This window comes from Schistocerca gregaria, chromosome 7 (assembly GCF_023897955.1).
Source record: "Schistocerca gregaria isolate iqSchGreg1 chromosome 7, iqSchGreg1.2, whole genome shotgun sequence".
Classification (NCBI taxonomy): Eukaryota; Metazoa; Arthropoda; class Insecta; order Orthoptera; family Acrididae; genus Schistocerca; species Schistocerca gregaria.
This window is the reverse complement of record NC_064926.1, coordinates 254783462-254810126: the sequence shown is the minus strand read 5'-3', so window position 1 is coordinate 254810126 and position 26665 is coordinate 254783462.

The window sequence follows — 26665 nt, the reverse complement described above, 5'->3', positions numbered from 1 at the left end:
TGTGAGTGAAGATATGAGTCCAATTAAACTGTGCCTTAGAACATTCCTGAAGCATAGTCTTCATCCTGCAGCATTTCTTCGTCTTCAACCTTCCTCTTGGCATTCCTTTTAACACTTCTTGCTTCTTTGGTACTTGAAGAACGAATCTTTCAGCTTAATTCACCCATTCGTTGTCTGTCACACGCAAGTAATTGACCTTCCATATTAGAGCCACATTTTATGCCTATATTTCTCAGGACTACCAACCTTCCTATCACTCCATCATTGAAAGAGGTCACTGCATCTATTACACCAACTTTTAATGTATTTAGTCCTACAAAAACGTTCTTGGGTAATCTTTCCCATATGCAATGGTTGAAACTTTCGATTGTATTCTGAGTGCCTCCATGAGGACATTTACTAAGCAAAATACGGTCACTCAGGTCTCTAAAAATTAGTTTTATTTCATTCATGACAGGCTCAGGAAGACAATGCTTATGATGGTATATTTGACCACTTTCTTTTTCTTTTTGGTAACCACAATAAGAACCTTTTCCTTTAGGGCAAAGTCCGTGAACATGGTGGTCATCTGTGGACAACTTATGAAAGTAGTTGTCCCTTACAGCTTACCTCACTGCTGTAGTATCATTCATAGGTGCAGTTCGTCTAATGGCCAGTCCATAAGAACTCTGAAGAAGGTCTATTTCAGTTTCTGTAAATCTGCCTCGGCCAGGTTTTCCATCAGATAGCAACTTTCCTTTCATTTTATTTCGTAGCTTCCTCAATCTAGCACCCATCCTCTTTTGCACATGCCCACAACATTCCAGTGTTTTACTGAAAGCTTTAGACTCCCCTCGCCTGGGTACTTCGTGTATTTAACGTTATAAACGGGCGCCTACATACTTCATACCTCCACTGTAACCATTATAATTCTTAGAACACTGATGTTCCATAAGTCCTTCAGTATTACCATGGCAGGCGTGGCAGTACTTACATAAGCACTCAACATCAACAACTTTTCCAGTCTCCAGAGAAGTACCACTTACAACACCATTCAAGAAACGATGTCTTCGAAGTTGCCATATCCCATGAAGTACAGCAGCAGTGTCCCTGGTTCCACTAACATCTACCGTTTCTTCAGCTGCAAGCTTCAGATATGCTTTAGACACTATCGTCAAGCACCTAAACGTATTTTTATGTACTTGCTGAACCTACTGGGAGGAGGAGGAAGGTCCATCAAACCACAAAACGTTGGAGCAGCCTTTTTTCCTTTTCCAACTGCACACATTGCATACAGTAACTTCAAATCACATCATATGAATTACGCACAATGTTGGAAGTCATTTTCGAGGTATATTTATTGCAGGATCTACACTACTTTTGACGCTAAACCCTTCCTGCTACTTTGTTATTCAGTTATTTCCTGACAGCCTACACCATCACATTGTTTACATTTTGCCACATCCTTTATCAAAGAAGATAAGATGCCCACATTATCCACAACAAATCCACTACAAACAGCGTCATTGTTAACACAAACATTTGAATCACCAGGAGGTGTGCCATGTGGGAGTTTCTTCCCTGAAGAAATGATACATAGGTTACTTTCAACAGTGTGGCTTCCTTTGTTTGTGAACTAGTTACCACGGAATTTCTTTTATTGAATTTCTTGGTGCGTGACATAGTTCGCATTTATCGCACACCTGAGGATAAGTACTTCCACAGACATATGTAGAACTTGGGCAACAAACATTCAATAACACGTGAACAAACTGCTTCAGCGAAACAAAAGTAAATACTAGCAAAGATAATCATTTACAGACACTAGGAACCTGCACTGCTACCAACATATACAATATATGATTTGTATAATCGCTGGAAACAGAAAGTTCACAGTCCATTCCGAAATAATACTGGTTTCTGTAACAGAAATAAAGGGGGAGTGGTGGCATCCATGACCCCAACTTTAGAATTTGATATATATTGGTCATTTTCACTTCAAACCCTATAATGCATATATCAATGTAAACAGGAAAGACTACAGAATTTAATAAAGTCATATAAAATTTCGATTTTCTCCCTTTATAAGTACCCTGTACCCTTAAAATGAAAGGAGTTAAGTACAATATAGCAAAGACAGAAAATGAACATAGAGTCGTGCATCAGCCAAGGACCATCGAGGTGAGGGAAGCTGAGGTTGGATAGTGGACGGAGAGAGGGTCTGTTGGACATCCGTTTAATAAAACCAAAACGTGGTTACGCAACTCACGCAGTGTAAACCCACCTCTGCCTTGTCAAAAAAATATGCCACATTGTCACTCTTTGACGCTCATATAGTCAACCGAATCTTTCGTAAAAAATACATTCCAATTATTTTCTTTTTTTGAGTTACTTTAAATAGACAACTTGTAAATCTGAAGCTATAACACAGAAAATGTCATAGTTGGAGTTAACAGGAGTTTTAGGTTGAGCTTTAAGGCATGTTAATTCCTATAATTTCCTTCTCGAATCCTCATCCAATTAGAAACGTAGATTGTTTTGAACCCAGAACTTCCCATACTCCTGGCCCAGATTAAGGTTCACAAAAAGAATCACCTGGTAAGGCCAGTATTTGGTCCCACTACGCTGCTAATACAAACATCAGTCGTGTCCTTAATAGAAAATTAAAGGAGATCTTCACTTTTAAACGGTTACGAGTTGGCTGTTAATATTAGGGAATTTATTACCCCACAAAACAAACACTGGTATCATTAGACACTAAAAATTTATGCACTAACATCCGCATTGAAGGAACGTTGGAAATTTTTAGAAGAAATTTAATTAAATATAACAAAATGATAATTGGAGAAATTAGTGAATTACTGAATTTAGTACAGTTTTCACTGTCGTTCAATTACTTTTCCTTTAACGGCACGATGTTTCGTCAAAAGGACGAATTAGCCAGGAATAGTTTTCTCTCAGTCATGCTAGCAGATATTTTCTCAACGATTTGGGAAACAAATTCTTTGCTTTGAACTCCAATCTCAGTGGTAATATTATTTTGTACTGTAGGTATGTAGATGTCACCTGTCTAATATACCAAGGGAATGAAAACGAAATTAAGAGATTTTCTGTGTTGTTCAGTCATAAGCATAAAAATATACAGTTCACAGTGCAGCTGCAGGAAAGTTTTTCACTACATTCCCTGGCTCTGACACTATGGTTCTCAACTATTAACTATTATGTGTCGGAAATATAAGACCATCTAAGACCGACTCGAACAAACCAGAAGCGCGTAAGCGGGCGTACTTCGAGCAATGTTTAAGATACTTGTTTAATTATAATTGTATGATGATGCCGTTAAGAAAGAGACTGGTATAACTGTGCAGGTGGCACTGGAAAATGATCAGAAAACACAGTTAAGAGAATGGGGGAAAAATTCTTAAAGAGGTCGGACAAGCGTAACAATTTTATCAATAAAAAATGGAATAAAATTCACTTGTTACCTTTCTACACTCCATTATATGTAAAAATGGGTAACATCTTCAAAGAGGCAAATATTAATATTCGTTGTCGAACGAATAATACGTAAATTAGGTTCATTTCCTTGTCATGGACTCAAAGGGAAGAAAACTATTTTTTTTTAAATACAGCTGACGATTAAATCACATGTGGCTCTTGTGATTAGGTTCATTTCCTTGTCATGGACTCAAAGGGAAGAAAACTATTTTTTTTTAAATACAGCTGACGATTAAATCACATGTGGCTCTTGTGGTTGTGCTTACATAGGTCAGACAGGGAGGGAATCTGAAACCCGATTTACGAAGCATACGTACAAAAACAGTAGTACCTTGCCTTTTCACCTTAAAAATGAGAAATACACTCCTGGAAATGGAAAAAAGAACACATCGACACCGGTGTGTCAGACCCACCATACTTGCTCCGGACACTGCGAGAGGGCTGTACAAGCAATGATCACACGCACGGCACAGCGGACACACCAGGAACCGCGGTGTTGGCCGTCGAATGGCGCTAGCTGCGCAGCATTTGTGCACCGCTGCCGTCAGTGTCAGCCAGTTTGCCGTGGCATACGGAGCTCCATCCCAGTCTTTAACACTGGTAGCATGTCGCGACAGCGTGGACGTGAACCGTATGTGCAGTTGACGGACTTTGAGCGAGGGCGTATAGTGGGCATGCGGGAGGCCGGGTGGACGTACCGCCGAATTGCTCAACACGTGGGGCGTGAGGTCTCCACAGTACATCGATGTTGTCGCCAGTGGTCGGCGGAAGGTGCACGTGCCCGTCGACCTGGGACCGGACCGCAGCGACGCACCGATGCACGCCAAGACCGTAGGATCCTACACAGTGCCGTAGGGGACCGCACCGCCACTTCCCAGCAAATTAAGGACACTGCTGCTCCTGGGGTATCGGCGAGGGCCATTCGCAACCGTCTCCATGAAGCTGGGCTACGGTCCCGCACACCGTTAGGCCGTCTTCCGCCCACGCCCCAACATCGTGCAGCCCGCCTAAAGTGTTGTCGCGACAGGCGTGAATGGAGGGACGAATGGAGACGTGTCGTCTTCAGCGATGAGAGTCGCTTCTGCCTTGGTGCCAATGATGGTCGTATGCGTGTTTGGCGCCGTGCAGGTGAGCGCCACAATCAGGACTGCATACGACCGAGGCACACAGGGCCAACACCCGGCATCATGGTGTGGGGAGCGATCTCCTACACTGGCCGTACACCTCTGGTGATCGTCGAGGGGACATTGAATAGTGCATGGTACATCCAAACCGTCATCGAACCCATCGTTCTACCATTCCTAGACCGGCAAGGGAACTTGCTGTTCCAACAGGACAATGCACGTCCGCATGTATCCCGTGCCACCCAAAGTGCTCTAGAGGGTGTAAGTCAACTACCTTGGCCAGCAAGATCTCCGGATCTGTCCCCCATTGAGCATGTTTGGGACTGGATGAAGCGTCGTCTCACGCGGTCTGCACGTCCAGCACGAACGCTGGTCCAACTGAGGCGCCAGGTGGAAATGGCATGGCAAGCCGTTCCACAGGACTACATCCAGCATCTCTACGATCGTCTCCATGGGAGAATAGCAGCCTGCATTGCTGCGAAAGGTGGATATACACTGTACTAGTACCGACATTGTGCATGCTCTGTTGCCTGTGTCTATGTGCCTGTGGTTCTGTCAGTGTGATCATGTGATGTATCTGACCCCAGGAATGTGTCAATAAAGTTTCCCCTTCCTGGGACAATGAATTCACGGTGTTCTTATTTCAATTTCCAGGAGTGTATGTCATCTCCGACATCTAAAATGATTTAAAAATTTCGCATGAAGAAACGAAGAACCGTAGCTTTGAAATTCTGGAGGGCCTTGATATCCGTGGTAACCTAGCTACGAACACCACAAAAATAGTAAACGAACAACACGACAGTGATTCTACAAAATTTTCAATGAAGTAATGCGTACGGCGGCCTCTTTCAGTATGATTTTTTTCAAACGATACACATTTTTTGCTGTCGTTTTGAATGGATGTTGGATAGGAGGTGGTAGGCCTTTGAATCTTCCTTTTTATTTTAAACTGTTTTGTATAATATCGTCAGACATACAAGATGTCTATTTCAATCACAATTGGTATGCGTTTTGTATGAAATATTCGATTATCTACATGGGCGTCAAGGGATGTTCATGTGGCTTAGTTTTCGATAAGACTGCAGTGGGTTTACGCTGCGTAAGTTGTCTAATTGCATTTGTGTTTTTTGAAACAGGTGTCCACCAACTGATCCCGCTGTCCACCTTCTCCGCCGACTACCCGGTCTCAACTTCCCACTCCAGTATGTTCCTGGTTTGATATACGATTGTATGTTCATTTTATATCTTTGCTATTGTACGCTGTAACGCCCTTCACTTTAATGTTGCTATTTTGCACACTTGACAAACGTTACTTATGAAGCCTAATTATTTAAGTCCATTGTCTTCACTCCACGGTTATTTCCAGTATGTGAAATTATAAACATGTTTCTGGAATTCTACATCTACATCTACATCCATACTCCGCAAGCCAGCTGACGGTGTGTGGCGGAGGGTACCCTGAGTACCTCTATCGGTTCTCCCTTCTATTCCAGTCTCGTATTGTACGTGGAAAGAAGGATTGTCGGTATGCTTCTGTGTGGGCTCTAATCTCTCTGATTTTATCCTCATGGCAATATACTGCTTGACTCATCGGTGAAGGTATGTTCTCGAAACTTTAACAAAAGCCCGTACCGAGCTACTGAGCGTCTCTCCTGCAGAGTCTTCCACTGGAGTTTATCTATCATCTCCGTAACGCTTTCGCAATTACTAAATGATCCTGTAACGAAGCGCGCTGCTCTCCGTTGGATCTTCTCTATCTCTTCTATCAACCCTACCTGGTGCGGATCCCACACTGCTGAGCAGTATTCAAGCATTGGGCGAACAAGCGTACTGTAACCTACTTCCTTTGTTGTCGGATTGCATTTCCTTAAGATTCTTCCAATGAATCTCAGTCTGGCATCTGCTTTACCGACGATCAACTTTATATGATCATTCCATTTTAAATCACTCCTAATGAGTGCTACCAGATAATTTATGGAATTAACTACTTCCAGTTGCTGACCAGCTATTTTGCAGCTAAATGATAAGGGACCTATCTTTCTATGTATTCGCATCACATTACACATGTCTACATTGAGATTCAATTGCCATTCCGTGCACCATGCGTCAATTCGCTGCAGATCCTCCTGCATTTCAGTACAATTTTCCATTGTTGCAACCTCTCGATACACCACAGCATCATCTGCAAAAAGCCTCAGTGAACTTCCGATGTCATCCACCAGGTCATTTATGTATATTGTGAATAGCAACGGTCCTATGACACTCCCCTGCGGCACACCTGAAATCACTCTTACTTCGGAAGACTTCTCTCCATTGAGAATGACATGCTGCGTTCTGTTATCTAGGAACTCCTCAATCCAATCACACAATTGATCTGATAGTCCGTATGCTCTTACTTTGTTCATTAAACGACTGTGGGGAACTGTGTCAAACGCCTTGCGGAAGTCAAGAAACACGGCATGTACCTGTGAACCCGTGTCTAAGGCCCTCTGAGTATCGTGGACGAATAGCGAGAGCTGGGTTTCACTCGACCGTCTTTTTCGAAACCCATGCTGATTCCTACAGAGTAGATTTCTAGTCTCCAGAAAAGACATTATACTCGAACATAATACGTGTTCCAAAATTCTACAACTGATCAACGTTAGAGATATAGGTCTATAGTTCTGCACATCTGTTCGACGTCCCTTCTTGAAAACGGGGATGACCTGTGCCCTTTTCCAATCCTTTGAAACGCTTCGCTCTTCTAGAGACCTACGGTACACCGCTGCAAGAAGGGGGGCAAGTTCCTTCGCGTACTCTGTGTAAAATCGAACTGGTATTCCATCAGAACCAGCGGCCTTTCCTCTTTTGAGCGATTTTAATTGTTTCTCTATCCCTCTGTCGTCTATTTCGATATCTACCATTTTGTCAACTGTGCGACAATCTAGAGAAGGAACTACAATGCAGTCTTCCTCTGTGAAACAGCTTTGGAAGAAGACATTTAGTAATTCGGCCTTTAGTCTGTCATCCTCTGTTTCAGTACCATTTTGGTCACAGAGTGTCTGGACATTTTGTTTAGATCCACCTACCGCTTTGACATAGGACCAAAATTTCTTAGGATTTTCTGCCAAGTCAGTACATAGAACTTTACTTTCGAATTCATTGAAAGCCTCTCGCATAGTCCTCCTCACACTGCATTTCGCTTCGCGTAATTTTTGTTTGTCTGCAAGGCTTTGGCTATGTTTATGTTTGCTGTGAAGTTCCCTTTGCTTCCGCAGCAATTTTCTAACTCGGTTGTTGTACCACGGTGGCTCTTTCCCATCTCTTACGATCCTGCTTGGCACATACTCATCTAACGCATATTGTACCATGGTTTTGAACTTTGTCCACTGATCCTCAACACTGTCTGTACTTGAGACAAAACTTTTGTGTTGAGCCACCAAGTACTCTGAAATCTGCTTTTTGTCACTTTTGCTAAACAGAAAAATCTTCCTACCTTTTTTAATATTTCTATTTACGGCTGAAATCATCGATGCAGTAACCGCTTTATGATCGCTGATTCCCTGTTCTGCATTTACTGATTCAAATAGTTCGGGTCTGTTTGTCACCAGAAGGTCTAATATGTTATCGCCACGAGTCGGTTTTCTGTTTAACTGCTCAAGGTAGTTTTCAGATAAAGCACTTAAAAATATTTCACTAGAATCTTTGTCCCTGCCACCCGTTATGAACGTCTGAGTCTCCCAGTCTATATCCGGCAAATTAAAATCTCCACCCAGAACTATAACATGGTGGGGAAATCTACTCGAAATATTTTCCAAATTATTCTTCAGGTGCTGAGCCACAACAGCTGCTGAGCCGAGGGGCCTATAGAGACATCCAATTACCATGTCTGAGCCTGCTTTAACCGTGACCTTCACCCAAATCATTTCACAATTCGAATCTCCGTCAATTTCCTTCGATACTATTGCACTTCTTATCGCTATAAACACGCCTCCCCCTTCACTGTCCAGCCTATCTCTGCGGTATACCTTCCAATCCGAGTTTAGAATTTCATTACTGTTTACGTCTGGTTTCAGCCAACTTTCTGTTCCTAGTACTATATGGGCGTTGTGACCGTTTATTAATGAGAGCAGTTCTGGGACCTTTCTATAGACGCTCCTGCAGTTTACTATAAGCACATTAATATTGTTATTCCTTGTTGCATTTTGCCTACTGCCTTGCCGCGTCTCAGGAGGCGTCTTGTCGGGCCTAGGGAGGGAATTCTCTAACCTAAAAAAACCCCATGTGCACTCCACACGTACTCCGCTACCCTCGTAGCCGCTTCCGGCGTGTAGTGCACGCCTGACCTATTCAGGGGGACCCTACATTTCTCCACCCGATAGCGGAGGTCGAGAAATTTGCACCCCAGCTCTCCGCAGAATCGTCTGAGCCTCTGGTTTAAGCCTTCCACTCGGCTCCAAACCAGAGGACCGCGATCGGTTCTGGGAACGATACTACAAATAGTTAGCTCTGATTCCACCCCGCGAGCGAGGCTTTCCGCCTTCACCAACTCCGCCAGCCGCCTGTACGAACTGAGGATGACCTCTGAACCCAGACGGCAGGAGTCATTGGTGCCGACATGAGCAACAATTTGCAGTCGGGTGCACCCAGTGCTCTCTATCGCCGCCGGTAGGGCCTCCTCCACATCTCGGATGAGACCCCCCGGCAAGCAGACAGAGTGAACACTGGCCTCCTACCCCGACCTTTCCGCTATTTCCCTAAGGGGCTCCATCACCCGCCTAACGTTGGAGCTCCCAATAACTAATAAACCCCTCCCCCCATGTGCCTGCTCGGACCTTGCTGAAGGAGCAGCCACATGTCCACTCACAGGCAGAGCGGGCGATGCTACACGGCCAGCCTCCACATTGACCCTCCGCCTCGTGCGCCGCGAACGCCGCTGAACCCGCCACTCCCCTTGGGGAGAGGGTGGCCCAACCGCGTCCGGTACCCGCGAAGATGTCTCGACAGCAGGGACAGTGGGTGAAGCATGTAACACCTGGGGTGTACCTTGCGACGCACCAGACTCCCCACTGCCGCTACACTCCGAGGCAGCAGCCTGAAGACGGCTGACCGCGGCCATCAACACGCTCAGCTGTTTGCGAAGAGTGGCCAGCTCCTCCTGCGTCCGTACACAGCAGCCACACATCCTATCCATCCTAAGAAGTCAATTTACTATAGAGTGTTAATAAACTTTTAAATAGACTGCTAATTCACTAAAGGCGGTTGATTATTGACTAAAGTGTGATTGCTAACCACTCCTTGTAGAAAACAAGGAAAATAGCACTACCTGTCTCTGGACTGTATTCAAAACAAACACTAGCACTACTAGCACTATGGCTGACTAAAGGGACTCTCTCACTGTATTCAAAACAAACACGAGATCTATGGAACACTTAATAGCACTTGACTATTAAAGCTTCCTAAAAGCAAAAAACACGCAGAAGAAGAAGTGACAAGTAAGAAAAATACAGTTACTACTTAAATTAAGGTAGCTCGCTGCACAGCAGACGTGAAGCAGACGGCGGTTAGGGCGACACTGACACTACTGGCACTATGGCTGACTAAAGGGACTCTCTCTGACTGTATTCAAAACAAACACGAAATCTATGGAACACTTAATAGCACTCGACTATTAAAGCTTCCTAAAAGCAAAAACACGCAGAAGAAGAAGTGACAAGTAAGAAAAATACAGTTAATACTTAAATTAAGGTAGCTCGCTGCACAGCAGACGTGAAGCAGACGGCGGTTAGGGCGACACTGACACTACTGGCACTATGGCTGACTAAAGGGACTCTCTCTGACTATATTCAAAACAAACACAAAATCTATGGAACACTTAATAGCACTCGACTATTAAAGCTTCCTAAAAGCAAAAACACGCAGAAGAAGAAGTGACAAGTAAGAAAAATACAGTTAATACTTAAATTAAGGTAGCTCGCTGCACAGCAGACGTGAAGCAGACGGCGGTTAGGGCGACACTTGTACTTACATAAGTCGTTATACATAGATTTTACTTTCTTTCTGTTATTTGTCGTTTCCTTCGAAGTTTGTAGGTTTAGATTACGTGGATAATCATGCACAAAAAACTATTTCCTGTGTCTGCCGGTATATACAGACGGTTAATGTACGTATGTTTTAATATATCTATTTAATCATAAGTGTTTTATAAAACCATAGTGATGATTCAGTTTCGCGTTGTCTCATAGATAAAATAGATGGCTCCATACCTATGAAGACGTGTTCACCCAAACCTTGGTATGTCTTCACATTGTACTTTGATATATTTCAGTTTGGTTTTAGTGTTCAGTAGCTGCTATTGTGTATTTTTGTGGTTGTTTGTGGATTTTTTCAGATTAATATGATGCGTGTGATGCTTAATTAAAAGAAGTAGTCACCACACAACCTGCGAGTTCGATGCATTTTTATAGCGTCCATAACAGCACTCATACCTTGAAATTACATAAAATTGCGAGCATACCTTCTACGAGTCTTTCAAGTATTACCTTTTACTGTTGACTTAGTTAAAAATTATCTAAACACAAACATTTACTTTAATTTCGATGACAACGATGTGTTGACACGCAGTCAGCAAAAATTTAGAAAATATCATTCTTGTGGAAAGAAATAGCTATTTTTCTCATGAAGTAATGAGTGTTATTGACAGGGGATCTAAAATTGTTTCCGTGTTTCTAGATTTTCAAAACGGCTTTTGTTACCGTTCGTCATAAGCAGCTTATAATGAATTTGCGTGCCTGTGGATTATCGTCTCAGTCGTGATTTCCTGTCGGTATGATCTCTGTTGGTAGTAAAGTACTCGAATAAAACAGAAGTGATATATGGCGTTCTACTGGGAAGTGTTGTAGGGCCTCTGCTATTTCTGATCAATATAAACGATTTAGGAGACAATCTGAGCAGCCATATTAGATTGTCTTCAGATGACGCTGTCGTTTACCGTCTACTAAAGTCGTAAGAAAACGTAACTCAAAAGTAAGATGATTTACACAAAATGCTTGACATAATAAGTGGCAATTGACAATAAATAACGGTTACTGAAAGGTATCCGTTAAATTTTTGTTACACAGTAAATCACACATATAAATAAAGGCTTTCCCTGAAATTAAATGCCCAGGAATTACAATTGCGAACAACTTGAATTGGAATGATGGCATAGATAATGTTGAGGAGACGGCAAACCAGAGACAGCATTTTATTGGCAGAACATTTAGCAGATGCATCAGGCCTACTTAAGTGACTGCCTACCTATACTTGTCCGTCCCCTGGTAGAGTATTGCTGTGCAGTATGGAATCATTACCAGAGTGGATTGACGGAAGACAATAAAAATGTTCGAAAATGGGCAACTCGGTTTGTATTATCACGAAATAAGGGAGAGAGTGTAACAAACATGGTACGCGGGTTGACGGGGGGAGGGGGGGGGGGCAGTGATTAAAACAAAGCAGTTTAACGTCGCGGGGAGACCTTTTCACGAAATTTCAGTCTTCGACTGCATCCTCCGAATGCGAAAATATTTGGTTGATATCCACCTATTTAGGGATAAGTGGTTATTCAGAGCTCGCACGGAACGGCTAAAGTGTTCGTTTTGCCCCACGCGCTGTTGGAGTGTGGAGCGGTTGAGAAATAGTGTGCAAGTGGTTCGGTGAACGCTCTGCCAGGCACTTCTGAAATAGTAGTCATTTAGTTGTAGATGTAAAGGGTATTCAACCAAGATTTCCAAAAACTAATACATAAAAATGAAATGACTTAAAATAAATTCAAACGATGGGTACTTTCTCAATCCTAAACTCCTGAGTATCCAAATAGTCGTGGTTCAGTCCAAATAGACGTGGTTCAGTCCAAATAGACGTGGGTCACTCCACGTAGATATGAGTAGTGCACATTGCGGCACTCCCACTTCACAGCGAAGGACTTATTTCCATTAGTATTTTTTTATTTTGTATTGATCGCATGGTGTACAATCGAAACTGGAAGGTAATATCTTTTTAGTCAAACACCAACTCATCCTGATGATAATGACGCTTTTTAAATCTTAATTAATTGTAATACATCTTCTCACGATCAGTTGAACATAACAACAATGTTGTAACAAAGAATTCATTCCGATTCAAAGTTACTTACTCACTACGGTACAGAAAACTGCGAAATATGCTACAATAATCACCTGCCACGACAGATTCTCAAACCAAATTCTCAGTTGCGCTGCCACTATCATTGTTCTGTATACTTCATGGTTTTTAGAGACCCTTGATTGGCGGCCCATTAAGAAACAGAAAGCTGCATAATCCGAACAAAGAAATTTATGGTTGTTCTAGACTCCACCTGGAGAAACTTGTGACCTTGAACTTCAGACATGGCTGTGTGTCACGAGTTTGCACAACATCTGTTGCATATAATAATTTTTCATATTGCGATAAACTGCTGTCACAACGAGCTGTTTGTGAAACCTTACCGTGCACTGTCTGAAATAAATATTTATATTTATGTGCTGTGTGTAGACTACCATTCCCGTTATGGCTGGAGTATATATGATACCTACCCGAGCATAACAGATGTTAAACAAAGAACCCCCTGATTACGAAAAACTTTAAAATGATCCCTCACTAAATCTCTAAGTTATTTGCATCAAAGGTGAAGTCTCGCGTCGGAAAGCAATTTTGTGATATCTGGACGTCAGGTTTGGTACATTATATTCGTTTGACGATTTGATATTCCTCTTTCCGTTAGAAACTTATAGTTCTTTAAATTTATTGCCTTAAGGGTGAACGTTGATGAAATTGACCAAAACTGTCAATTTTCCATTTATTTTTTATTTGTTAGTGCAACTCATGGACAATAAATTCCCAAAGTTTCAATGTTGAAATCGCATCCAAAGTGCCTGAAAATTAATTAATCCCTCAGAGGGATAACAACTCTTACATTCACAAGGAGAGGCTTCCAAATTGTATTCTGGATCTTTTCAAGCCCACTTACAGGTTTCTGGCCGATCCTGCACTTCTCAGAAAGTGTGTTCGTGGCAAAAGCCAAAATCCAAATGAGTCTCTAAATTCACTCATAGGGAAACGATGCCCTATAAACACATTTGCATCTGCTAAAGTTGTCAGTATTGCAACTTATGGTGCAGTTATTGTATTTAATTATGGGAACGTCGGGAAGATGACGGTATTAGAAAGAATGGGCTTCAAGATAGGAAATTTTACTCAAGACATCCTGAGAAAAATAGATTTACAGCGCGTCTCTGCAGCTGAAAAGTCAGTTGACGACCTGGTAAAGACAAGAAAACAGACAACAAGAAACCATTAGAGAAACCTTGAAGGGAAAGACGACCCAGAGTACAAATGTGGTGCCTTCTGAAGAAGTGACATAAGGAAAAAAGTTAGGTTGAACTTTAAACTGAGTTCCCTGAAAAGTTTGTTTTTTTAAAGCTTATTTACCTCTTCCTCGGATGCTATGAATGCTGGAATCATGAAATTTTGTTCACATATTTCTGTGAACCTAATAAACGTTGCCTCAAGACCAAATTTTGAAATTCTGATTGCAAGTTGAGATATGAGGGAGATGTTTGGGATTTTTCATGGATTTAAAATTGTACTTGTGGAATTATAATTAAAAAATTATGAAAATTCTCCTATTTCACCTATTCCAAAAACCTCATGAGGGAGCCTTACAACATATAAAGAGATGGAACAGAGAATTTTTTGTAGAAATCTCTTGAATACTTTGTGAGAAACAGGAACAAACATTATTTTTTTTAAATGAAACTTCCAATTTCATTCAAAAAAGTTGAGTATATATAATCAAAGGATTTTATATGTACATTTGTTACTTTCATGTAACGCGTGGTACAACATTTCACTGCCATATCTCCAAAACTATGGATTTGGTGAATTTTTGAAATAGTGTATGTTTTTCATCAACATCCCACCTTAAATATGGCGCATTTTGTACTCACTTTTGGTAGTTCTACATCCGGAGTTCCTAAGTGTAGAAACCAAATAATACCACGCTGTTTCCATTGCTTCAATTTTTAGCCCTGTAAGCGAAGTAGTGCGACCTTTAGTGACGACTAACACCCTTTAAAAGGGAGTTTTACTCTCTTCAGTTTCAGCTTCTATCCGTTTCTAATGATGTAAATTAATGAAAATGTAATACATCTAGTACTCATATTAATTAGGAACAAACCCTGTCACTGTACTGGGTTCAGTTCCAGCGCTTATAGTAGCCCCCCGACAGACATTAAATTCCAGCTTCTCAAATGTAGCACAAATGTACGCTCCATTTGTGCCCATCGACTCTACATTTTGAGCCACCCTTCCCACTTTAAGGCTTTTCACTTCTCGTCTCCCGCGGCCTTTCTTCACTCCTTCCCTCCGCCGGCCGTTACAGGTTCCTCCCAGCCACTTCTAGTAGTCTGCCGATCAATGGCCCGAGACTGCAGTTAGCTATCGACAGGGCCGCCGGTTATGGGCTGCACTTAGGTCGCCGTCCTGCTGACTCCACAGGTCCCTCTCTCGAAAGATATGAATTCTTCTTTATCGTTTGCTCTGCACGGCTTCTGCTAGAGACATACTGTGTTCCAATAGGGTTTAAGGAGACATCGCTCAGCCTGTGGATGCAATGTCAGTCAGGAATTACTTGCTATCAAGTTTCTGATGGTCACTTCTCCGATGAAACCAGTATGCTTATCTCACACTTGACAGCACAACAAGTGGCGGTGTCTTATCACAACCAAGTCCAGTAAGGCACTGATGCAAACATAATGCAAGAAGCCATTTTGCAGAGCAGATAAAGCAAAAAATATTGAATACAGACGTCTAAAAATTGAGACTGACAGGCAGTTCAGGCTAGCAAAGCAGGTACGGCTCGACGGAAAATCTAAGGACTCTGATGCATGCATAACTAGGTGAAAGACAGATGGCGGCTATACGAATAACAAAGAAAAGACCTCCAGAAAACGAGAGGCGAGTATATGAATATGAAGAGCCCAGATTAGAAGCCAGTGGTAATCAAAGAAGGGAAATCTGAAAGGTGGAAGGAATATTCAGGCTGATTCAGCTTCCCCTACCGTTGCCATTTTATGCAACTCCATGCGACAGAACAATGATGACCATTTCGCTCTGGAGAAGCGAAGCAAAGTGTCAAAACGGAGATGAATAATTGGTAAAGTATACGTTACCATCTTAGTCCTATTGTGCAGATTGTGTTTATGAACCTATTGTAGTACATTAAGGTAACAGGTCGTATATTAATCTTTTCACTAGGTCACGTATCTAAAAGTCGTTACCTCCACATTTCTCGTTTGATGCCCCGTGTATAATCCACAGTTTCTGAACCAGTTACGAAAGATTAATACTATAAACGGAATGAACTTTTAGAGACATCCAAAACATGTTTGATTACATCGCTAATGACACAATGAATGATTAGAAACACTCGGATAATATGGTAGTTGTATTCCGGGCCAGAAATTCCGTGTAATCCATGCCCAATCCTCACTTGTACTTTGTACATGATGATTCCGTTTGCTAACAGACGCCGAAAGGTATGATAAGGAACTTATATCAATTAAATGACTGTAGCCTGTCTGGACACAGCTACTAATACAGATGTATTGCATGTTGAATGAAACGATATCGGTAGGGATAGCTGTGTAGAAGGGCTATCAAAGCATATGAATTTCAAAGAAGAATTATCGAAGGTGATACAGGAAGTAAATGATGACTTTCGAGATGTGATACTCCGAGAAGAATCCGATGGAGCACTGAGATGTAACTGTAAACAAGGCTCCTGGAGTAAATGATATTCCCTCAGTATTTTGAGTTCCTTGGGGAGCCAGCTAAGACAAAACTATACGAATTATGGGCAAGTAAATTAAAACGGAATAATATCCTCAGACTACTGGAAGAATACAGTAATACGAATTCCAAAGAATGCAGATGCCGACAGGTGCGAAGATAACTAAACAGTTAGTTTAATAATTCCTTCCTGAAAAATACTGACATCAGTTATTTACAGAAGAATGGTAGAAGTGGATCTCGAGGACCATCAGTTTGGGTTTCGGAGAAATATAGGAACATGTGAGGTACTACTGAGTTATCTTAGATGATAGGTTAAAGAAAGGCCAAGCTAAGTTTGTAGCTTTTGTAGGTTTAGAGAAGATTTTCGACAATATTGGCTGAAACACACTGATATTCTAAAGGTTGAAGGACTAAAGTAAAGGGAAGAAAGGTTATTTACAACCTGTATAGAAAAACGTGTTTCGATTATAAGTGTCGGACATGACACGAAAGCAGTGGTTGAGAAGGAAGTGAGAACGTGGTGTAGCCTGTCCCGATGTTACTCAACCCGTACATCGAGAAAGTAGTAAAAAGCTAGTATAAAATTGAAGAGAGCATTATATATTCAAAAAGAAGAAAGAAAAATTCTGAGGTTTGCCGCTGACATTTGACTCTGTCAAAGACGGCAAGGTACTCGGAAGAGCAGATGAATAGAATGGACGGTAACTTGAAAAGATGTTATAATAAGATTAACTCCATTAAAATATGGAAAATGGAATAGAGTAATTAAATCAGGTGATTCTGACTGAACTATATTTCAAAATGAGAGACAAAAGTAGTACATGAACGTTGCTATTTGGAGAGCAAAATAGTTGTTGATGGCCGACGTAGAGAGGCTATAAAATGCAGACTGGCCATTGCAAGAAAAGAATTTGTGAATCCATTAGATACCTGTAAAATACAACAACTTATAAAGTCCATCCAATATCGAAGACTGTAGAACAAAAACCAGGTGAGTCTTGTTGCATAGAGTCTCATTTCAGGAGGCGAGTCAAGGGCCTGGCGTTTTTTGTTGAAAGCACGTTAGAGCTCTTTGTTTCTGTGACTATATATAAATAATTAAATGGAGGTGTCGTTTCTCCACTTAGGCTACATTTATTTAGATCCCTTCTTAATCGCATTAGCAGTTATGCAACTATAGTTCTACACTGCACTGGTCATTTGTCAAAGCAACGTGGACAGCGTACATTGTACACCATAGCAAGACTTTTGGTCAGGTGAATACAGGGTTATAAATACAAAATCAAATAGGGGTAATGCAGGAGTAAGTTTAATAATGAATAAAAAAATAGGAGTTCGGGTAAGCTACTACAAACAACATAGTGAACGCATTGTTGCAGCCGAGATAGACACGAAGCCCACGCCTACAACAGTAGTACAAGTCTATATGACAACTAGTTCTGCAGATGATGAAGAAATTCAAGAAATGTATGATGAGGTAAAAGAAATTATTCAGATAGTGAAGGGAGACGAAAATTTAATAGTCATGGGTGACTGGAATTCTATACTACGAAAAGGAAGAATAGGAAACGTAGTAGGTGAATATGGATTGAGGGTAAGAAATGAAAGAGGAAGCCACCTGGTAGAATTTTTACAGAGCACAACTTAGCTAACACTTGGTTCAAGAATCATAAAAGAAGGTTGTATGCATGGAAGAAGCCTGGAGATACTGACAGGTTTCAGATAGATTATATAATGGTAAGACAGAGATTTAGGAACCAGGTTTTAAATTGTAAGACATTTCCAGGGGCAGATGTTTACTCTGACCACAATCTATTGGTTATGAACAGTTAGATTAAAACTGAAGAAACTGCAAATACTTGGGAATTTAAGGAAATGGGACCTAGATAAACTGACTAAACCAGAGGTTCTACAGAGTTTCAGGGAGAGCATAAGGGAACAACTGACAGGAATTGGGGAAAGAAATACAGTAGAGGAAGAATGGGTAGCTTTGAGGCATGAAGTAGTGAAGGCAGCAGAGGACCAAGTAGGTAAAAAGACGGGGGCTAGTAGAAATCCTTGTATGAATATCAAGAGCTGAGATGGACACCCAGTTCTAAGCAAAGAAGGGGAATCAGAAAGGTGGAAGGAGTATATAGAGGGATTATACAAGAGCGATGTACTTGAGGGCAATGTTATAGAAAGGGAATAGGGTGTAGATGAAGATGAAATGGGAGCTATGATACTGCGTGAAGAGTTTGACGTCCTTGGGGATTTTCTCTGCCCGAGGACTGGGTGTCTGTGCTGTCCTCATCATTTTATTCTCATCTTCATCATCATCATCATTCGCGTCAGTGGCTACATTGGACTGTGTAAGAACTGGACTGTGTAAAAATTGGGACTTTGTAAGGGTGCTGATGAACGTGCTCTTGAGCACCCCCGTTTTAGATAGTGTTTTTTTCCAGAACTTCTTGGGAGACGTCTGACGACAAGTCCAGCGATCTTACTTTAAACCTCTGTATAAAAAGTTGCCTTCGTATGCACCAGTTTACGTACAATTAATGCAATGTGTTAGAAGCTATTGGAGCAACCCATCATGTTTAAAACAAATCTCTTCAGACATGACTAAAGGCACATAGGCTAGCAATAAGCAGAAAAAACACAAATTTCGAGTAAAAATCATCCCATTTCATTATGCCAGGGTGCTACAGCAACCAGTTTCGAATTATTTCAGAATAAAAGCAGTTTTGGCTGCAGAAGTGTTTAATATCAATGACGGGTTTCCTCTTTTCTCGTCGTCGTCAGATTGTGTAAAAGAAGCTGGATATGTAACCCATTCGTCATAAAGCCATATAAAATGAAAAATTGTCCTCTTACTATTGCATCTAATTTCCATTTTATGTCTTTATAACGGATGGGGTACATATCCAGCTACTTTTACACAATCTGATGATGCTCCAAAAAGACTAAAAGCGTCATTCATATTAAATAATTTCGCAACCAAGACTGCTTCTATTCTAAACTAATTTTCTGCTAGTATTTCACACATGGCTTTTATCCATCTACCCCCCACCCTAAAAGACATGTTTAAGGGCCAGCTGTATTTCCATAAAAAGTTTTATTTTAGAAGACACCGTAACGAAATATTTATTTACTGTGGAAAGCACTGTAAATTCCTTTCAGGGTGGAATGATTTGAATTATTGCTCGAATATGTGCAGAGCATGTCCTGTGGAGGTATGTGCTCCCATTTATGATAGAAAACTGTAAGAATTTCTCCCGTGTTTTACATGTGCGTTGAAGCACCTATGCTTGTCGCTACTAACATGGTTTTATTTCTTAACTGAGCGAGAAAATATCTAAAAATTAATGTTTCCAAAGAGCCCTTAATATTATTTTGATAATATTTTAAAATTTAAAGATAAGATGAAACATGCTTCTTTTGTCTATAATAAGTTTCACGAATCGTTCATCAACCATGTAAAAAGTAATTTATGTAAAAGGAATGCATCAAATACTGTTCTGGCAACAATTGCGTGTTTGCTATCTCCGAGGACGCTGCTGAATTTATTTTTTCAACGTCCATGTTACACACGTGCCTTCTGTAGAAATTGTTTGTATCGTGTACGGATAGTCTTATAGATAACGCTAATGTTCTGTACAACATGTATTTTACTATAAGATAATAGACTGTAGAAAGCTAATTTCAGCTAACTTTTTTTTTTAGGTTCACGTTCCGAAAAACATTTATAATGGCAGTTCTTCCAACAAGTATATGTTCCTGGAACTGCCCAATGCACCGAACTGTTCAGCTTCTTCTAGGCTAAAGGTTCCGACGCAAGTACACTCTTGTAGGAAATACTATTTTCATGGTAGCACTTTCATTCTTGAACTGAAAAAAGCTTCTTGCCAGTCTATATTTACAGAATTGTCCAGCTTACCGAATTCATCTATTCTTCCAGGCTACGTTTGCCGTCACAAGAGAATTGCAACCACTCTTGCAGAAAATGCTTTTTTCTACACTACTGAAACTATTTTCTTCTGTAAAACGAGAAGCTTTCTACATTCTATAAACAAAACTTTCAAGTCCAGGAACATTTGGTACTCCTGTATAACCACGAACAATGGCTACGGTAAACCATCCGTTACCATGACCAAATGAATCATTTATATCTAAACTAAAATTAAGTTTGCAACTGACGAAAACAGCAGGACCATCCAGCAGCGCTTGCGCAGCGACAGACTTAACTGGAATACGATTCTTTTTGTCTCCAGCTGTTGTAGCAAATTCGATGTTCTCGATGGTCTTGTAGACTGTTTGAACGCGACAAATTTGACGGAATGTTGAGTTTCAAATCTTATGTATAACACTGATGCACATTTCTAAAATTCTGCTCTCTAGTTACTATTATTGACACCGTTGTAGGAATATCAACGTAATATTACATTCTTATCCATGTACCACCAGATAGTAATTTATATTCAAAACTAGTGGGGGACGAATAGCAACAAAGAACTTTGATGAAATATAAAGGTGATATTTGGAAAACGTACTAAAACTGTGAAGCTCAGAAAAGACAAAATACGGAAAATTGTGCTATTAGAGGGTTGAGTGACACCGAAGGTATTACACTCATATTGAGAGCGGATAATCCTGGAAGAGAAAGCAAACGAATTACTCTTACATACAGTCTGGAAGAGAAAGGAAACCAATTACTCTTACATGAATCTAGTATAATGAACGTTTGGCTGTAAAGAGCCAGATATACCCGACTCACACTGCAAGTAGAATACGAAAATGGTCAAAATAATGAAGGTGTAGCATATTACAAATCAGACACCGTAGGTTGTTGTTTTGATATATTCTTAGATGAAAAAAATTGGTCTAGAAAATGAATTACCGAAACAATTTACCATTGTAGAGTGCTACACTTCGGAAGATCAATATTGGCACAGCAGAAGAGCCCATGAAGACACATTGCAGAGGAGAACTCTGTCACCGCCAATGTGAGCGTTGATGGACGGCCATGAGGACCTCATCTCTTCCTAGACTTACATTAACCGACTCTGTAGCAGAGGTCGATAACGCACGCCTGCGTGGTGGTGCTCTAATCGGAGGTAAGCCGGTTGGAATCCCGGTGGTCGATGAAATTTTCACTGTCAGTATTTGTTCAGCAGGGAAGAAGTGCTCTAGTATTGTCTCATGAAGTGAAACAATATGACACTGTTGACATTTATTTGTCCACCTTAATCTCGGCCGCGTTCTTAAAGCTATTGGAGAGCAGTGGGTTACGTGTCATCATCGGGTTTCACTCTTATTATCATTACACAAGACAAACATTGCACTACACTATACATGCATTGCATTACACTTAACTACAATTTAGAAATACACATCTCACATGCACTGATCAGTCAGAACATTACCACCACTGACCTACTATCGGTACAAACCCCTCCAGGCGATGGCATCAGCAGGAATGAGTACTAGTCAGACACACGGACGGTGTATTTCGTATCAGTGAGCGTGCTGTCCATGTGTAGAATGGGAAAGGCGCTCGATCTGAGTCTGAGTGATGGCAGATTGTCATGGCCGGGAGGCTCGGCACAAGCATTTAGGAAACTATACGACTTATCATGTACTGGAGAAGTGCTTGGTGAGTGTCTTCAACATGTGCCGAAACCAAGATGAAACCTCGTCCAGATGTCGTGGGGCTGGATAGCCATCCCTCATTACAGTTGCGGCGCACACTGGTAAAGCAGGACAGTCGGCGAACTGTGGCTGAACTAACACCTGACTTAAATGCTGACTAGACTACAAGTGTGTCTGAACAAAAAATTCACTGAACACCTCCAAAGGTGGCCTCCGCAGCCGACGACCCGCGCATTAGCCACTGTTAACATTAAGACATGAACTACTATTGAAATGGGCACGTAACCATCAGCACTGGGAGCTGGCGCAGTGACAGAGCGCTGCATGATTTGATGAATCACGACACCTTCTTCATTATGCCGATGGGAGGGTGTGAATCCGTCGTCTTCCAGGCGAACAACTTCTTGATACCCCTACTGCAGGAAGGAGACAAGGTGACGGAGGATTCATTATGCTCTGGGGAACATTCACGTCGGAGTTCATGGATCCAGTGGAGCTCGTGCAAAGTACCATGACGGCAAAGGAGTATCTTACACTGATTGCAGACCACGTACACCCGTTCATGACAATTATCTTTCCCGACGGCAGTGGCATTATCCAGCAAGATAATGCGCCATTTCACAAGGTCAGTAATGTGATGGAGTGGTTTGAGGAACACAGCAGCGAGTTCCAATTGATGTGCTGGTTATCTGGGTTATCAGAGCTCGTCACCCCCCCCCCCCTCCCCTGAATTTACTGGAATTAGGTTACTTGTGGGTGCAGATGTGGAGCCACCTCCCTCCAGAGACATATCAAGGTCTCATGGCTTCCATGCCACGACGCCTCGCCACTGGTATCCGGGCCAAAGGTGGACACACCGACTATGAAGTAGGTGGTCATAAAGTTCTGGCTGTTCAATGTATCCGCGAGGAAAAGGGGCAGTATGCACAGATGAAGATCTCTCTTTCTGACATGCGGCTGAACCCCATCCCGTTGGATACACAAGTCAATGTTATGCAGTAGTTTTTTCCCAAAATGCCTCGTAACTAATATAAAATCAGAATACACAAAATATAAATAACATTACATTACAATAATTAATTAACACCTGGAAGTGCAATGATTATTAGTACCAGTGATTTGCAGAAATTAATTATCTTAATTTACATTTTTATTCGGATTTGCAAAGTTGGCTCAGTAGCCAGATAAGGGAACCACACCTCTCCCCCCCACCCCCACCAGCACCCACTCCCCAGTGAATTTTCAGAAACGCGCCCCAGTCGGGCCACAGGTCAATGTCACTCACATGACCAGATTTTCGTTTTGAGTTGTCGCGACTGGACACTGGGCACTTCACAGGGAACACAGATACTATCTCCCATGGCAAATGCCCTCCAAAAGCGGCTATTCCATGACTTGAAGGAGGAAAGAGGCGAAACATTTTTAGCAAGGTCCATGAAACTCATTATTGCGAACAAGACGTAGAAAGCTGTGTTTCTTTCAGATGCACCAGACGCCACGCCGGCCGGTGTGGCCGTGTGGTTCTAGGCGCTTCAGTCTGGAACCGCGTGGCCGCTACGATCGCAAGGTTCGAATCCTGCCTCGGGCATGGATGTGTGTGATGTCCTTAAGTTAGTTAGGTTTAAGTTGTTCTAGTTCTAGGGGACTGATGACCTCAGAAGTTGAGTCCCATAGCGCTCAGAGCCATTTGAACCATTTTTAGAAAACATAGTGAGACCCACAGTTTGGAACCGCATCGTAAGGCGAGATGCCGCCAAAAGTCAGCTCCATGAAAACTAAATATTTATGCAGTATGAGAACTCCAAGGTAAAACTGTGTAAGTCCTCTACTGTGTGTTTCTATATGAAATTTAGCCCAAATTTACTTCACACTCTAGAAAAAGTCTACATATTGCCGAAACTATGTAATCACAAAGTGTTACCCAAATTAAACTCGTATGCTAACCTTTGACTAAACAGAACCTAATTTGAACTGAACTGTAACTGGTCATGGACAGTGCGGCTGGTCCCGGCGGAGATTCGAGTCCTCCCTCGGGCGTGGGTGTGTGTGTGTTTGTCCTTAGGATAATTTAGGTTAAGAAGTGTGTAAGCTTAGTGACTGATGTCCTTAGCAGTAAAGTCCCATAAGATTTCACTCACATTTGAACTTTTTTTTTTTTTTTTTTTTTTTTTTTTTTTTTTTTTTTTTTTTTTTTTTTTTTGGTAGCTGGTCTGAACACAGTCTTTGCACCAAATACACAAATGAAGTAAGACAATTGTCTGGCCCAAATCAAAATATCCACGTACCTCACGTCTTGACAACATTGTTGCAGGTTTCTCGAAAGTAGAACAGCAGACAGCAAGCAGGCATTGGTTAAGCTAGATTTCTATTTTTAAATAATAAAGTTTCCAAACAATACTCATACTGTTGTATACCATATGGTACAATTTGGTAAAGATTAATTATAAACCTTCTTCAGACAGCGGGATGGGGAGAGTAATTATGCCTTTGAAGTGGAAAAAAAACTAGCTGACATTAATCATTATGACAAACTAGCTGCGTAGTGTTGCAGCCTTACCTGAAGCTTCTTCTCTTGAAAGAGGAAACAGTATTCAAAATTCATATTCTTCACGCTTTTCAGTATACACATCATATTAATCGTCGCTGTCCTTTGCAATAAAACTTTCTTCGTCTAACAGATGCAATCACAAGTCAACACAGCACTACTGAATACGTCCGTCACCTACCACACTCCAACTAAGAATACTATATATCAGACTGCGCAGAGACAAAGACTGCGCCACAACAAGACCAAACATTGTTTAACAGTAACGCAACTTGCTCTCTGTCTTACGTGCACATCGATAACTTACAAAAATCAAAATGATATGCCCACCTTACAACTGGAAGTTAGAGAAACTTAAATGTGATACTGAGGTCCCACAGGAAGAAACAGAGAGAGAAAGATAGCGAGAGAGAGAGAGAGAGAGAGAGAGAGAGAGAGAGAGAGTGAGTGAAACGCCGTTTTTCAGCATTAAACAGTACGAAGCCCATTACTGGCCTGAAGGAAAACTGAGGGAAGGGTTAGTATCTTTTAAGGAATCTTTTGCTGATCGGCTGATGGGCGCTCGGCATATCTGTAAACCAGCCAATCGAACAGAGTGAAGAACGAAAAACGTAGAAATACTTTTTCTTTTAGGAATCAGTCGGTATAAATCCATTCGACATTCGGTAGTCGACGTATCAACTTGTTCTTCACCTGACCATCAAGAATTGTCTCTCCCTATGGCCTTGGACGCCACTAGGACCCATCTCTGAGCAGATGAACTGAGGGGTTAGAAAGATTTCGGGTTGACTCGAGCTTGGCGACAGGAAGGATCGTTGGTGCACCGCCGATGATTGATTCTGTAGCCTCTTCAGCCTCCACATATAGAATGATATGGTTATATCGAACAGCAACAGCAAGACCACCTGGAAGGGCAGAATTTGCATAACCTCAAGCTTCACTCTGAAGAATTGTTTCAGATTCAAATGACCAATTTGCTTGCAACTCCGGCCACAGGTACAACACTTTCCCCTTCTCTAGTACCATTTGTTTTTGTACTAACATCATGAAAATTACGTTACAACATCGCAAGTGTTTCACTATACACATACAAATTTGAATCTTACACAGACCATTCAGGTAGCTGTTCCAAGGCTTTACTTTAGAAGTATTACTGATTCTCAGATGATTTATGGGTCATTATAGAGTAATAAATGGAATTAATTGTGATTCTTGTTCCATGTAGATGTCATTAATTCACAGTTCATTATTTTGGAGAGTATCTAAATAATTTATGTAAAATAACAGGACCAATTAGCATATTTTCAGATAACCAAATTTTCCCTTGGTCCAACAATGCAATTGGCATTTGTATTTTACAATTGTACTCTGCAAACCACTGTGAAATACGAGGTAGATGGTACTTCTAGTTGTACCAATTATTAGGGATTCTTCACATTCTTTTCAAGTGTGGACAGGCACGAGAAAGATTGCTTCGACGCCTATGTATGCACTGTGATAAGTCTAACCTTTCCTCGTGATCCCTACAGTTGTGATACTTAGGAGGTTGCAGCATATTCCTGCATTCATCAGTTTTGTGAAGTAAGTTTTCACGGAACATATATCACTTGGATAGTGAGACACCTACAGTTGGGAAACCCATCTGGATAAATAAATAACCACAACAGCTGCCATGAGAAGATTAGTTGATCTCCTATTGATTCATAACTAGTTTCTCGACTATAGAGTCACATCATCAAGCGCCAAATAACTGATCTAAAGAAGGTGAAAAAAATCGTTTTTAACTTACATATGACAATTTTTTAATTAAGTTTTAAATAACATAGGGAAGACCACGGACGTTCTTTGAGACATGGAAACCATCCTTCAGTTAAACATAAATGTCTCCTACTTTCACGCTCATCGTAGTGTAAAAGCGCAACCGTCTGAATATTTGAAAGAGGACTACATGCGATAGGAAACCTAGAAGAAACAGGCCTACTAACAACCCAATCAAATTATAAAAAATCCTTGAGATAAAAGAATGGCTTATTTCAATAGTGGTACAAGTCCATTTTTG